Here is a 16,602-nt window from a genome sequence, read left to right as displayed (position 1 = left end):
GGATACTAGGGTTACACAAGGTCGGTTACTACTTCTATATCGAATCACAAATCTTCGGAAGAGTCCATCTTGAGTCCTATACTTCTACTTACGGTTGAACAAGCCCCGGAGTCCGGCTAACGAGAACAGCACACAGTTCGTGGACCCCCTAATCCCGGATTCCCCGAGTAGCCCCGAACTAGCCTCCTACGCCACAGTCTAGGATCACCATTTTCTCATTTCCTCGGTCTTTAGCTTGCAAGGTGAGTTCCACCCTATACTCGGTTGATCCCTTTCCACATTATTCCCTCACCTGTAACTGATGAAACGTCGCACAACCACAAAAAATGAATATTTTCCTTTGAGAGAGTTAACCACCTCCTCGACTCTTGTACGCCAATGAAAATAAGCGGTTTCTTCCCAAAATAAGAAGTTGCACATCACATAACATATGCGTGTCCCCCAGCAATGCTCCCCACCCCTTCCAATGCATCGAGAAGAACTCTAGAGAAATGAAGATATGGAAAATGTCCTAGGATCGTACTCGCGCCCTCATCTCTCTCTCCTAAGAGATTGGGCGAGTTGTTCAGTCTGGAACCTTTGTCTGCTCGACCTTGAGGTGCAAGGGTATTTGCCCGATTCCGATTTGGCACTCTCTCGCCCCGGTTGACCTCTGCTAACGACGAGGCTTTTGCAGAGAGATTCCCAACACCCATTGCGTCGGAGAGGGCATACTTCGTTCCATTCCTCTTATGAGTCCTCGGCTTCCCCATTCATCCCTTTATACATGGCCTGTTGTAGTATTACGGGATCTAACTTCATCACCTTACCCCCAGATCCATCCTCCATATCGTGGGTTTTTTTTGCTCTTTGCGAGATGTTCCAGGCTTGTGAAGCCTATTTTAAATTGTGGAAGAAGTTTTTCTGCCTCGTCCCGCGAACTAAGGGCTGGACTATTTATGAAGTCGTAGGAGACAAAGTATGGTGCATAGCTGGGACTGGGTTTTTGGTAGGTACCCCGAGGGCACCTTTCAAAGGGTTGACCTCAGAATGGTTCTACATTGAAGTCGTTCCTTTGTTTGACCCCGCCCGAAGTGGTCTACCCAAATTCTCAACCGCTCCTCTTAAGAAGCGGTTCATTTGGCATCCAAGAAGCCCTTATAAGGAAGATGCCTCTGAGGTGAGACATTTGTTTGCCAAGGTAAAGTTGTTGACACACTACCGGCTTACTATGATTAATGTAATGGACAAGGCCATAAGGTCGTGGTTCACACTCTCCAACAAAGACCCCATCCGCTTTTGCAATTCAACGATTCAAGTTATGCTACTCGATACAAGTGGGAGGGCCCGACAGATCCGACGACATTGGTTGCCGTATTGGCCAACCTTTATAATGGAGAAAAGGAAGACTTTATGAGTCAGAACACCAAGGAGGGCTATTCGAAACACAACCCCATTGAATGGGTTAGTATAGTTAGACTAGCCAAATTCATATTTTTATAACATCTCTGGTCTGACTAAATCCTCGAAATTTTATTTAAATAGGAATTGAGGCGTGTGGTACAAAAAAGTAGTTGTCCTCCTCCTCAGCCCAAGAACTGTTCCAAGGACGACGACCGAGGATTCCATGATGATGCGGGTACGTCGATCATATTTGAAATGGGTTCTTTTATCACATGGGTGTAAATGACACTGAGGTCACCCTCATAGTTGACTATCCGAAGATACCTCCTTCGACGAACATGGAGAAAAAGAAGAAAGATCCTTCCTGAAAGGGTCGTTCGACTGCCACAATTGCACATGCTGCTACAACGGGTCGTTGTTCCACACGTCGAACACCTATCACTGTAGGGTCACCAAAACCACGCCGAATAATAGATGGTCCTCTAAATGTGAGCATCTATATGGACTATTTCAACTGTTCCCCCTCCAAGAGGTACCAATTTTAATATAACCGTTGCTTTTCCAGTAAAAGACAAGTATTTACACCCGTCTCTATATTCCACAGGAACCGAACACAGCCACCCCCCTCAGTGGCGGTGGACAATGCGGAGGTTTCTCATGCAGTTCAGTCGATTGAAGATCATGACGAGGTTTCCGTTACCAACTCCGAAGTGGAGTGCGTAATAAACCATCATCGACGAAAAGAATCCTTGCACCATGCAGAATTTTCCAAACATGAGTTTAATGCCTTGAGTTCGTTTGATGCACACCTCAGGGCCGCCAGAGCGGGACTTGAACGAGTAGCCACTGCATGTTACCAATCCTTAATGTATGTATTCAAACTTCTGACGTTGTGTACAAATCCCCAGCCACTAGCCCCCGATCCTTAATTGGGCAGCATGGTCGATCTGAGGGTCTATCCGTAACCATTAACATGCTGTTTAGGCTACGAGGGACAAGAATAAGGAGTTTTCCCAGGAGATTGGGATGTACCGAACGTAGCTCAAGGCTACTAAAGCCGAATTAGAACAAGTGAAGAGTTTCACGAGACAAGCACATGGTAAAAAATTGACCTCACATGCATAGTTTTCCTATTGTCCTTTTTAAATGAAAGTATATTTTGTGGCAGCTGTCTCTATGGTTAACTGCAAAAAGATCTGGAAATGGCTAGAGAATTACAAAGATATGCCGAATCTCAGAATGAGGCCATCTGCAACTCGTTATTCTGAAGTGTAGATGAAAATAAAAATCTGAAGGAAGAAAAACAAGGACATATATGACAAATTGAGAGTTTAAAGACTCAGCTAGGAGAAATCACTGAAGAAAACAAGAGGTTGAAAGGTGGAATGTTCAGTAAGTAATATACTGAACTTGGTAAATATATGATATGAGTTTTGATATTAATTAGAGATTCCATTCCTTTGGTATAGCAGTCCTCACTCAACATCCTAATGAAGAAGCCATTTGGTTTAGTGGTGACCTTCTATAGGAATTTTCCATAAGTTAGTAGCACGGGAGAAAAGTCATGAAGAGCATGCTAAAGGCATTATGGACGACCGAGAAGCCCCCTGAAAGGATGCTAGAACTGGCTGAGCGCTTTAAAGGAGCTCGACATCGATTTGAATTGGGGAAGACATCGGTTTGCCATGAAGGTGCTAGGGAGCCGTGGACAAAGGTGAAGACAAGGTTTACGAAGCTTAATTCTGAAGAATTGGCACGAGTGAGGCCGACAGGTCCTGATGGTCACGAGGTGCCTCTTAACATGGTTTATGACCAAGTAATGCCCACCTCATGTTTGTCGCAACAAGATTGTTGCCTCGATGAAATAATAGATAACTTAGATCAGCAGCCTGGTGCATGATTTTATGTAACTAAATATTTACTTTGTTCTCCATCCGATATATTAATGCTATCTTATCCGACCATACGCTTCTTCCTTCCTTGATGAACATCACGAAGTGTTCCATACTATGTAACGTGGGAAATAGGTAAATAGTTAGAAGAACTAGGCAATCCGGTCGTGTGGTGCTAACAGATAGATAATTATCGTTGAGTTATGTTATATTACCTTTTACTTAATAAGAGACATCTTCCGAAGGAAATAATTACCATAGGTTCCTTTTTCACAGATTTGTGAGCATCCATTGTGTACGGAGTTAGTGTATACATGGGTATATTAACCCTTGGTTCTAACCACCTAATTATTATTACCTTCCTTTACGAGACCAGTTTGTCATTAAGAACCCTAGCATTCGGCTTCACCCATATGAGGTACATATCTGTATTACCCGGTCATAATAATCGAAGAGGTGCGCCCTTTATCCTCTAGCCGAACAATCGAGAACGTAGAGGATAAACACAGGAGCCACGTAACCCAGCTTGGCAAAATCTTAAGTCAAATTTAGTGCATATTGAGGCTTTAAGTACCGGAAGAATAAACGTGTAGGATAGAAAGTATGTCTAGAGGGGGGTGATTATACTACTTGATAAGATAAAAATTTAGCCTTTTCCCAATTTTTAGTGTGAGACAGTTTTAGGAACTATGACTAGTCAAGTACACCCTACGCATGCACATCTAAGAGTATAGAAGCGGAAAGTAAAACATGCAAGTGTAAAGTAAAAAAGGGTAGGGATATCAAACGCAAGAGGTCGACACAGTGATTTTTGGCATGATTTGCGATAGGTGGCGCTATGATACGTCCATGTTATTGGATACTTCAACCCACGGAGGGTAACGGCTCTGAGAGTCCATGGAGGGCTCCACCCACAAGGGGTCCAAAAAGAAGAGGCCTTGTCTATTCCACCACGGCTTCCGTCCACACATGACTAGCCTCACTCATAGTAGATCTTCACGAAGTAGGCAATCTCCTTGCCCTAACAAACATCTTGGTTCAACTCCACAACATGAAGTAGGAGGCTCCCAAGTGACACCTAACCAATCTAGGAGGCACCACCCTCCAAAAGGTACTAGATGTGGTAGAACGATGAACTCCTTGCTCTTGTGCTTCTAAAGATCTTGTCTCCTCAACACTCAATCAGTCTCTCTCACATTTAGCAGGGGTAGTAGAGGTTGATCTTGTGGAAAGCAACTTGGGGAAGATAGAAATCAAGGTTCGAATGCTTGGAATGGAATTTCTTGATCTTAACACATGAGTAGGTGGCTCTCTCTCAGAAAAATGAATTTGGCAATGAAGTGTGTGTTCTCAGTGCTTCCTTTGTGAATGAGAGATAGGTGGAAGGGTATATATAGGCAGCACACAAAATCTAACCGTTACACCATAATTGACCAACGCAGTGACACCGAAGTGAAAACCTCGGTGGTACCGACTTGATCAAAAGGCAACAACTTTGAATATCAGTGGAACCGATATACTCAACTCAGTAGCAATGAAAAGGTGACTAACGGTCAGATGACACAACTGGGTGACACCGATACTCAAAGTCAAAAAATATGATTTTGTCTACCGAGGCAACAGAAAGTTGGTCACATGAACTTGGTAGCACCGATGTAGTTTCGGTTGCACCGAAGTGGTAGGGTTTGGCTAGTATTTGTCTAAGTCTGAAATTGGTAGGGCTGAGTGGAAATTGTTGGTGGCACCGATTTTAAATATTTGGCTAGGGACATATATATTTTGTTAAAGAGTGCTGAGTATTTTTGGTGGTTAACTCTAAGCACTTGAGCAACTAATTCATCATAACACCTCATCCCCTTTTAATAATATTGACTTTCCTATGGACTCAAATGTGATTTCCCACAAAGTCTAAAATGAAGAGTCTTCCTGCTTGAAGCTTTAGCCAATCTTATGCCTTCCTTCATCAAGGAGCATCTCCACTCAATTCTATAGCCAAAACATCTTTTGAACTTTTGTGAAAATACTTTGAAAAGCTCATTAGTCCAATGACGCATATGTTGTTATTAATTACCAAAACCACCTTGGGGAGCAATTGTGCTTTCAATCTCCCCCTTTTTGGTAATTGATGACAACTTATAGATCAAATCTTCCACAAAAATATATAATCAATGATTAGCATTGATGCTTTGAGAGGTATGTGAAAACAAGAGCTCCTCCTAAATTTGTGCATTATTTTAAATTTGCGTTTGAATGCAAATGCACAATAGATTAGGAATATGGGTTACTCTTCCATGTCAAATACAACTTGGTGGTGCGCATAAAAGATAAGAATGAATAGCAATGCACATAGCACCAAAAACAAGTGAAAGATCATGATGTAGATAGCTCATATATAATAATGTGGTAGCATCAAACAATCAAAGTGTATGATCAAAGACACATCTAAGAAGATAATATCATCCGAAAGACCAAATAAAGTTTTGAAAACCAAATGAGAGAAAATGATCTATACACTTCTCCCCCTTTGGGAAAAAGTACCAAAAAGTTTAAAGGTCTAATCTAAGCGTCTCTCTGGGCATGATCTCCTCCGGTAGCAGATGTTGGAGTAGACAAGAGGGCATCGACAAAGGATTCGGTTGATGTCCCTGGAGCAGGAGCTGGAGGTGTAGACACTAGATGTGGTGGAGCAGGACCTGAATCTTGAGCTGATGAAGACGGTCTATCTTCTGGTACTGGCATGGCTGATGAGCTCGTCTGGGTAAAGAAACGTGTGGTAGTACGAAGAGGTGAATCATCATCATCATCATCATCATCTTCATCTTCATCATCTGAGCATGGAATCTGCAATGAGTCAATTTCATATTGAAGTCGTTTGACTATAGTGGTCAACTCAGTAACATTCACATCCAGGTCATGGAACTTTGTTTCCACGATTCTCTCTAGGCTCTTCTGGTTCAGCATGATCTCAGAAATATTCTTCTCTATATCTTGGATGGTGCTGACCAAGAACGATCTCTATTCTGCTCTGGTTTTGAGCTGTGGTGGTGGAGCTGGAGCATTCTTAGCGATCTCTGCAGCAGCTGCCTCTAGAGCCTCTCTAGCTGTAGCTGAATCTGGATGAGTGTCATCCATCACAACTTCATTATCCTCGAACTCCGGCTGTAGTGGAAAATGAGGACGATCAAGCTGATATGCATGTTTGCCAATCTTGGTTTTGATGAGCATCTCAATGTATGGTGCATATCCGCAAGATCTCTTCTGATTTGTAGAAGTTCTCCTGATAGTCTTAGCAATCAAATCCATGACTTTGAAGCGAGTGTGGGTGTCTAAATGAATCTGCATATTGATGGAATAGCCTCTAATCATTTTTTCATCACCTGGTTTCGGCATCAGGGTATGCCTCAAGATAGTGTTGGTAGTGGTTATTCCAGCTTGCAAGAAATAGAAGTACCCAAGCTTGTGAGATGACGGGAAGTCATTTGGCACTGTTTTGTAGATATTCGCCATGGAGTTGTGATTCTATTTTGGTTTTGAATACACATACAAGTCCTCTACTCATGACTTTGGAGCACCAATGATATTAGCCCATTCTTCAATTGTGGCTACATATCTATGGCATCAGTCATCCTGACAATTGTGCCATCTGAATATAACTGAACTATTGAATCGAATTGCATAATCATTTCATCATTCCAAGTAGTCATCTTTGTGCCAACAAAGTCTTGAATGTCAATGATACGTCTCAAACGTATCTATAATTTTGGATGGTTTCATGTTGTTATCTTGTCAAGTTTGGATGTTTTATATACCTTTTATATCTTTTTTGGAACTAACTTATTAGTTCAGTTCCAAGTGCCAGTTCCTGTTTTTTCTGTGTTTTTGACTCTTTTCAGATCTCATTTTGGAACGGAGTCCAAACGGAATAAAATCCCCGAAATATTTTTTCCAGAACAAAAGAAGATCGGGCGACTTGAGGGCCAAGGCAGGGGCCCATAGGGAGCCCACAAGCCCTGACGCCGTGGCCAGGGGGGCCCACGGTGACCAGGCTTGTGGCCTCCATGGAGCTCCCCTGCCCTAGCTCTTTGGCCTATATATTCCCTAAAATCCCAGAAAAAATCAGGGCATCCACGAAACCACTTTTCCGCCTCCGCAAGCTTCCGTTTCCACGAGATCTCATCTGGAGACCCTTCCCGGTGCCCAGCTGGAGGGCTTCTACATCAACATCATTGCCTCTCCAATGACTCGTGCGTAGTCTACTTCAGACCTACGAGTCTGTAGTTAGTAGCTAGATGGCTTGTTCTCTCTCTTGTATCTTCAATACAAAGTTCTCCATGATATTCATGGATATCTATCCGATGTAATCCTCTTTGGCGGTGTGTTTGTCGAGATCCGATGAATTGTGGATTTGTGATCAGATTATCTATGAATTATATTTGAGTCTTTGCTGATTTCTTTTATGCATGATTTGATATCCTTGTAATTCTCTCCGAGTCTTCGGTTTTGTTTGGCCAACTAGATCTATGATTCTTGCAATGGGAGAAGTGCTTGGTTTTGGGTTCATACCGTGCGGTGACCTTTCCGAGTGACAGAAATGGCAGCGAGGCACACATCATGTTGTTGCGATCAAGGGTAACAAGATGGGCTTTCATCATAGATTTGAGATTGTCCATCTACATCATGTCATCTTGCTTAAGGCGTTACTTTGTTCTTTTGAACTCAATACACTAGATGCATGCTGGATATCAGTCGACGTGTGGAGTAATAGTAGTAGATGCAGAAAGTATCGGTCTACTTGTTTTGGACGTGATGCCTATATGATGATCATTGCTGTAGATAACGTCATGACATTGCGCGGTTCTATCAACTGCTCGACAGTAATTCGTTCACCCACCATCTACTTGCTTTCATGAGAGAAGCCACTAGATAACGTCATGAATACTACATCCCCCGGGTCTATTCACAACTAGAGTCTCCACTTTTGCTTTTACTTTGCTCTGTTTACTTTTTGCTTTCAGTTCTCACTTTGCAAACAATCTATAAGGGATTGACAACCCCTTCATAGCGTTGGGTGCAAGCTCTTTGTGTTTGTGAAGGTACTTGTGACTTGACGCGATCCTCCTACTGGATTGATACCTTGGTTATCAAACTGAGGGAAATACTTACCGTCACTGTGCTACATCACCCTTTCCGCTTCAATGGAACACCAACGCAAGGCTCCAAGGCCGCGGGGGAATCCTTTGCATATTTGCCAAGGAAGTCCCTATAGGCGTAGCCCGTAGCAGAAGGATTCCTGGCGCCGTTGCCAGGGAAGGTCTTTTGTTGCCGTAGCAGAAGTATTTCTGGCGCCGTTGCCGGGGAGGATCAAGTCAACAAAAGTCTCCCGTCAACGTGCCTATTTCCGGCGCCGTTGCCGGGGAGAGATCAAGTCAAGATCTATCCAAGTAGGTGTCACAAACTCATCTCTTGCATTTACCTTTTTTGCCAGTTGCCTCTCGTTTTCCTCTCCCCCACTTCACATTTGCCATTTTCATTTGCCTTTCTCCTTTGCCGTTTTCAATTGCCTTTTTGCCGTTCTCTTTTGTCCGTTTCACTCGCTTACTTCCTGCTTGTTTGTGTGTGGGATAGTCCATCAATGGCTAGACCCACCACTCCAAATGATACCCTTGAGAACGAAGTTCTCAATTTCAAGCAGAATGAGGAAGAAAATTTAAAGGACACTTGGTACAGGATTTGCAATGCTCAAAGTAGATCTACTCATAAGCAATCCACTACCGTTCTTCTTCGCAGTTTTTATATTGGAATCTCTCCTTGGAATAGGTATATTCTTGATACCATCGTAGGTGGGAATTTTTGGGGAGCCATACTGTTGACTCCTATGGAGCTATCATGAATTTGGTAGGCTCACCCCCGCTCATGGTTAATGGAACCGCCTTGACCTTGGAACACGTGATGCAAAGGCTTGACGCCATTGAAAACAAAATTGCCACAATTGAACTTATTGAGGATTTGGATAGAAAGATCCACAATCAAATTACTCAGTACGGATCCCAAGTGGGAATGGTTTTGAAAAATGAAGGAAGAAGGAAACTATAGTTAATGATTCCTCTAGAATTGGCAAACTAGAAGATGTCATAACCAACTTAGGTTCCTCTTTTGCCGCTGTGCAAAATACTCCAAATCTTACTCTCAAAAAGACCGTCGAGTCTGTTTTTGTTCCTAAAGCTAGTGGTGAGTCATCCAATAAAGATGAAGATCTTAAGATGACAAATGATCACACTACTTATGGTTTGAGCACCAAAGATGACTATACGCGATTCCATCACCTTATGCCTAGCTAAGGGCGTTAAACAATAGCGCTTGTTGGGAGGCAACCCGACGAATCTATCCTTTTTCTTTCTGTTTTGTGTTTTCCACACTTTCATACTTCTGTTATGGTTGTGTTTTTTGTGTTCCATTTTGCATTTGTGCCAAGTAAAACCGTTATGATTAGTCTTGGGGATGATCATTTGGTCATGCTGGAAAAGACAAAAACTTTCTGCTCACGAAAAGATTTTTTTTTCTGTAAGAGCTTTTGAGTTGATTCTTTCTTCTGCTGATTGCTACGCAAATCCTTGAGACTGTCGTAATTTTTCAGAATTTTGGAAGTACCAGAAGTATACGAAGTATACAGATTGCTACAGACTGGTCTGCTGTTAACAGATTCTGTTTTTGTTGAGTTGGTTGCTTATTTTGATGAAACTATGGATAATATCGGGGGGTATTAGCCATGAAAGATTGAAAATACATTAAGCCAACATCAACAAAATTAGAATTTAAGTTTTCTACAGTACCTAAGGAAGTGGTGGTTTGCTTTCTTATACTAATGTTATCACGAGTTTCTGTTTAAGTTTCGTGTTGTGAAGTTTTCAAGATTTGGGTGAAGTTCTTATGGACAAAGAGATAAAGAGTGGCAAGAGATCAAGATTAGGGATTCCCAAGGCACCCCAAGTTGATTCAAGGATGCCTAAAAAGCCTAAGCTTGGGGATGCCCCGGGAAGGCATCCCCTCTTTCGTCTTCAATCCATCGGTAACGTTACTTGGGGCTATATTTTTATTCACCACATGTTATGTGTTTTGCTTGGAGCGTCTTGTATCGTAGGAGTCTTTAATTTTTGTTGTGTCACAATCTTCCTTGCTGCACACCTAGAGAGAGACATGCACTCACCGTGATTTTGTTGAGCTTCACTTATATCCTTTGGTTAGACAATTTAGCTCACATGTGTTTCACTTATATCTTTTGAGCTAGGTGATTTTGCTCTCTGTGTTTCACTTCTATCTTTTGGAGCATGAAAGCATGTGGCGTGGTAGTTGATCTATGCTATGAAAGTAGTCTCAAAAGGGGTAGTTATCCAAAGGGATATGAAAACTTCCACCTTCATGTGCATTGAGTAGTTAGAGAAGTTTGATTCATCTCAATTAGTTTTGAGTTGTGGTTGTGGTAATATTGAAGTTATATTAGTAAGGTGTTGTGGATGTAGAAATACTTGTGTTGAAGTTAGTGATTCCCGTAGCATGCACGTATGGTGAACTGCTATGTGATGAAGTCTGAGCATGATTAGTTCATTAATTGTCATCCTTTGTGTGGCGGTCGGGATCACGCGATGGTTTATACCTACCAACCCTTCCCCTAGGAGTATGCGTTGAATGCTTTGTTTCGATTGCTACTAAAACTTTTGCAACAAGTATATGAGTTCTTCATGACTAATGTTGAGTCCATGGTTTAGATGCACTTTCACCTTCCACCATCACTATCTTCTTTAGTGCCGTGCAACTTTCGCCGGTGCACAAAACCCACCATTAGCCTCCCTCAAAACAGCCACCATACCTACCTACTATGGCTTTTTCAAAGCCATTCCGAGATATATTGCCATGCAACTACCACCATGACATGTGCCACAACTTGTACATTGCCATTAAATGATCATAAGATAGCTAGCATGATGATGTCTATGCCATGCTAGATCATTGTCACGGTACACTACCACATGCATTCCATATAGAGTCATCATTGCTCTAAGTTTTGAGTTGTAAGTGTGATGATCATCATTGATGGAGCATTGTCCCATGTGAGGAAATAAAATAGGCCAGCTAAGCCCATTTACAAAAAGAGGCCAAAGATGCCCACCAAAAAAAAGAGGCCAAAGAGCCCACCAAAAAAATGAGAGAAAAAGAGAGAAGGGACAATGCTACTATCTTTCCACACTTGTGCTTATTAAGCACCATGATCTTCATGATTGAGAGTCTCTCGTTTTGTCACCACCATATAGCTAGTGGGAAATTTTCATTATATAACTTGGCATGTATATTCCAATGATAGGCTTCCTCAAATTGCCTTAGGTCTTCGTGGGCAAGCAAATTGGATGCACACCCACTAGTTTTCTTTAAGAGCTTTCACATACTCTTAGCTCTAGTGCATCATTTGTATGGCAATCCCTACTCATTCACATTGATATCTATTGATGAGCATCTCCATAGCTCATTGATATGCCTAGTCAATGTGACCATCTTCTCCTTGTTTGCCTTGCAACCTCCACCACACTCCATTCCACTTATAGTGCTAAAACCATGGCTCACGCTCATGTATTGCGTGAGAGTTGAAAAGGTTTGAGAAAGTAAAGGTGTGAAAACAATTACTTGGCCAATACCGAGGTTGTGCATGATTTAAATTCGTTGTGCAAGGATGATAGAGCATAGCCAGACTATATGATTTTGTAGGGATAACTTTCTTTTGGCCTTGTTATTTTCAAAGTTCATGATTACCTTGCTAGTTTGCTTGAAGTATTATTGTTTCCACGTCAATAGCAAACTATTGTTTTGAATCTAATGGATCTGAACATTCACGTCACATAAGAGGAGTTACAAAGGACATCTATGCTAGGTAGCATGAAAGCATCAAAAATTCATTCTTTATCACTTCCGTACTCGAGGACGAGCAGGAGTTAAGCTTGGGGATGCTTGATACGTCTCAAACGTATCTATAATTTTTGATGGTTTCATGCTATTATCTTGTCAACTTTGGATGTTTTATATACCTTTTATATCTTTTTGGGACTAACTTATTAATTTAGTGGCAAGTGCCAGTTCCTATTTTTTTGTGTTTTTGACTCTTTTCAGATATGATTTTGGAACGGAGTCCAAAAGGAATAAAATCCCTGAAGTAAATGTTTCCAGAACAAAAGAAGATCATGGGACTTGAGGGCCAAGGAAGGGGGCCCACAGGGAGCCCACAAGGCCTGATGCCGTGGCCAGGGGGTGCGGCGACCTGGCCTGTGGCCTCCCTGGAGCTCCCCTGCCCTATCTCTTTGGCCTATATATTCCCTAAAATCAGGGCGTCCATGAAACCACTTTTCCGCCGCCGCAAGCTTCCGTTTCCGCGAGATCTCATCTGGAGACCCTTCCCGGTGCCCTACCGGAGGGGACTTTGGAGCTGGAGGGCTTCTACATCAACATCATCGCCTCTCCAATGACTCGTGAGTAGTTTACTTCAGACCTACGGGTCCGTAGTTAGTAGCTAGATGGCTTCTTCTCTCTCTTCTATCTTCAATACAAAGTTCTCCATGATATTCATGGAGATCTATCCGATGTAATCCTATTTGGCAGTGTGTTTGTCGAGATCCGATGAATTGTGGATTTGTGATAAGATTATCTATGAATTAAATTTGAGTCTTTGCTGATTTCTTTTATGCATGATTTCATATCCTTGTAAGTCTCTCCGAGTCTTGGGTTTTGTTTGGCCAACTAGATCTATGATTCTTGCAATGGGAGAAGTGCTTGGTTTTGGGTTCATACCGTGCGGTGACCTTTCCCAGTGACAGAAGGGGGAAGCAAGGCACACATCATGTTGTTAACATCAAGGGTAACAAGATGGGCTTTCATCATAGATTTGATATTGTCCATCTACATCATGTCATCTTGCTTAAGGCGTTAATCTGTTCTTTTGAACTCAATACACTAGATGCATACTGGATAGCGGTCGACGTGTGGAGTAATAGTAGTAGATGCAGAAAGTATCGGTCTACTTGTTTTGGACGTGATGCCTATATGATGATCATTTCCATAGATAACGTCATGACTTTGCGCGGTTCTATCAATTGCTCGACAGTAATTTGTTCACCCACCGTCTACTTGCTTTCATGAGAGAAGCCACTAGTGAACACTACAGCCCCCAGGTCTATTCACAACTATCGTCTCCACTTTTGCTTTTACTTTGCTCTGTTTACTTTTTGCTTTCATTTCTCACTTTGCAAACAACCTATAAGGGATTGACAACCCCTTCATAGCGTTGGGTGCAAGCTCTTTGTGTTTGTGCACGTACTTGTGACTTGACGCAATCCTCCTACTGGATTGATACCTTGGTTCTCAAACTGAGGGAAATACTTACCGCCGCTGTGCTACATCACCCTTTCCGCTTCAAGGGAACACCAACGCAAGGCTACAAGGCCACGGGGGAATCCTTTGCATATTTGCCAAGGAAGTCCCTATAGGCGTAGCCCGTAGCAGAAGGATTCCTGGCGCCGTTGCCAGGGAAGGTCTTTTGTTGTCGTAGCAGTCAAGAATATTGAAGTTCTCTCTCACATGAGGAAATAAATGTTAATTGGCTTTGATGTAATTCCAGTCAACATATCTCATGTCACAAACTGCTGGACATTTGTCATACAGAACTGGCTCATAAAAGTATTTTTGTTCTTTTGTATGAAACCTGGGATCAACTACAATTCTTTTCCTTACAACATAAGGATCAACATTTCTCCACTTCCTCAGCCCGACATCTCTTCTCTTCTTGATGTCTTCAGCTATTGAATGAGCCTCATTGTGAAGTGGCAAATGAGGCCTTAACTTCATGAGAATTGGTGCGTTCTCAACATCTTCCTCTATAGCAAAGGCTTTGGAAGAAGTACCTTTCGCTTTAGAAGTTGCACGCATGTCCTTTGTAGTCCTCTTGGGAGCTTCACACTTCTTTGGAGCAGAAGGCTTCATAATATCTTCCATAAGCTTGTTTTTCTTATTTTCATGAGGGCCCTTAGCTGGTACTTCCTATTTGTGAGAAGCACCATTTTCAGTTGGGTATTCATACATGGAAGTTTGTCTACCAATGACATGAATGGTCCTTTCCCGACTCTCTTACCACCATCCTTCTTAGGAGGATTATCAAGAGTAAGTGTCCCTTGCCTTGCAGACTCTGGAGCTCTCATGTCAAATGGATTATAGTACTCATTCGTGACAGTTTTCTTGATAGAAGGCTTCTCCTTCTGCTTTTGGAGAGCAGACTCAACAGGAACATAGTCTGAGTCTTATTTATCCGAATTCAATTTGCTTCTTGTCCTTGTAGCAGCCTTGGGAAGCTATGGGAATTGGGGGTGCGTGGATCAGAAGGGGACCTCTCGGGACTAGTGCCTGAATCCATCTCAACACTATCCTCCGTGAAGTTGTTTTGGTTATCATCACATCATGACATCTTGCAGACCAAGAAGATAGGCAAACTAGCAAATGAGCAGACAAGCAACCATGTAAAATATATATATATGAGCACAGGGGTTGAGCATCACAAAACACACAATTTTTCAAAATTTGAATTTAAAAACTTTGGGTATGATCTACTGCAGAATGAATGTCAATATCATAGGGTTGGGGTTTTCGGAGTCACCGAGACTAACCACTTGCTAAACAAAAACTTGACTCACCGAAGCGATTCTCACAAACCCTAAAACATAAATCGATGGAACCGATTTTTCCAACTCGGCATCACCGAGATGCATGCTGCGGGGAATCAGATCCAAAATTCCTTAATTCTCTAATATATGGAGTTTTCTTGTGGAATAGGAAGATTGCAAACTGTGTATTGTGGCTGGGGAAAAAACTAATGCACGAGAATCAAATTAAGGAGCACATGAGGGTTCAGATTCATACCCTAATTCGGTGATGAACCCGCTAGACAACGACGGTGGTGACGATTCCGTCGGCAGCGGCGAATCCCAACGGCGGAGGCACTCGGGGATGCAAAGGCGATGACGAGGGGTCCTTGTGATGACAACTTAGTATTGGTGACACACGTCTGAGGATTGATTTCAAAACGCCGGATCCGCCAGAATATATAACCGTCACTGTCAGTGTCACCGATACTAATATTTTGGTGCCACCGAGTTTCCCTGTTGTTAGTTGACATGGAAACTTAGTGAAACCGAGATAGTGGTTTCTGTGGTACCGAGATTGAAAATCCAGATCAACTTTGGGAATTCGGTGGAACCAAAATTGTGGGGTTGGTTACACCGAGATTCACAAAGAGGTTTTGAGTGCAACCTTTGTCGATACAGAACTCTGAGTGCTCCTTCACACAGAGGGATCGAGAAGTGCTTGTTTAAGTTTTGTGATGAAGCATGAATAAAACTTGAGACAAGAAAGCATATATAGCTAGAGAAGGGTCCTAGGCGTTCTTGTCTATTCAATTGGCAAAAGATAAATCAAAAGCCAAATAGCAACAATTGGATATCCTCGAATTAGCAAAGATATGCAGACGAACATGCTCACACAATAACATGTCAAATATAATAATGATGAACATGCACAAACATCTTAGTAGCTATCATGCACTTGGGCAATGACGAAGGAATCTATATATGAGTATATTGACTTAGGAGTGAAGTAAGAATAATTGATCATAGGTCATACCCATCGTTTGAGCACAAGTGGGGTTACCACTTTCACATAAAGCATTAATGTGTTCATATCTTTAGGAGATGCTTATACTCAAGATTTAGAGTGAATCTCCCCCTTGATATGACATCCCCCTAAGAGGGACAAACTAACCTTGGGTTTTGTCGTAGAAGACTTCAAGTAGGTGAAGTAGTGGTGGATGATCAATGTTAATGAAGATCATCTTGAGTTGGGAGCAATCATTGTTGGTTCTTACTCTTCTCAGCTACATGGAGTAGTCCCAAAGCAAAAGGAACAAGCAGAAAGATATCTATGGACATGGAGCGAAATACATGGGAGTTGATGTCTAAAGATGCTTTAATTATCTTGTCCTTTGCTCACCTTTGAGGGTGTGTCTGAATCCTTGAACCAATGCATATGGTTGAGGTTGATTGCATATAGTTCTTTGCAAAATGAATGGTAGTGAATTTCGTTGGCGGAGTCACCCCTCAAGAATTTCTAATTCTTCCTCTTGGGGACCCAGATCACTTCGATGGGAATCCTTGGAGTTGTGGTAGGACTAGGTGAGGTAGTACTAGAAGTGTCCTTGGGAACCCAACCAACCTTGATTGGGTCTCTTCTTCAAATGAGTCAATGT

The sequence above is a fragment of the Hordeum vulgare genome, chromosome 1H (assembly GCF_904849725.1).
Source record: "Hordeum vulgare subsp. vulgare chromosome 1H, MorexV3_pseudomolecules_assembly, whole genome shotgun sequence".
Lineage (NCBI taxonomy): Eukaryota > Viridiplantae > Streptophyta > Magnoliopsida > Poales > Poaceae > Hordeum > Hordeum vulgare.
The sequence above is the reverse complement of the archived record's forward strand: the minus strand, read 5'-3'. Positions refer to the sequence as shown.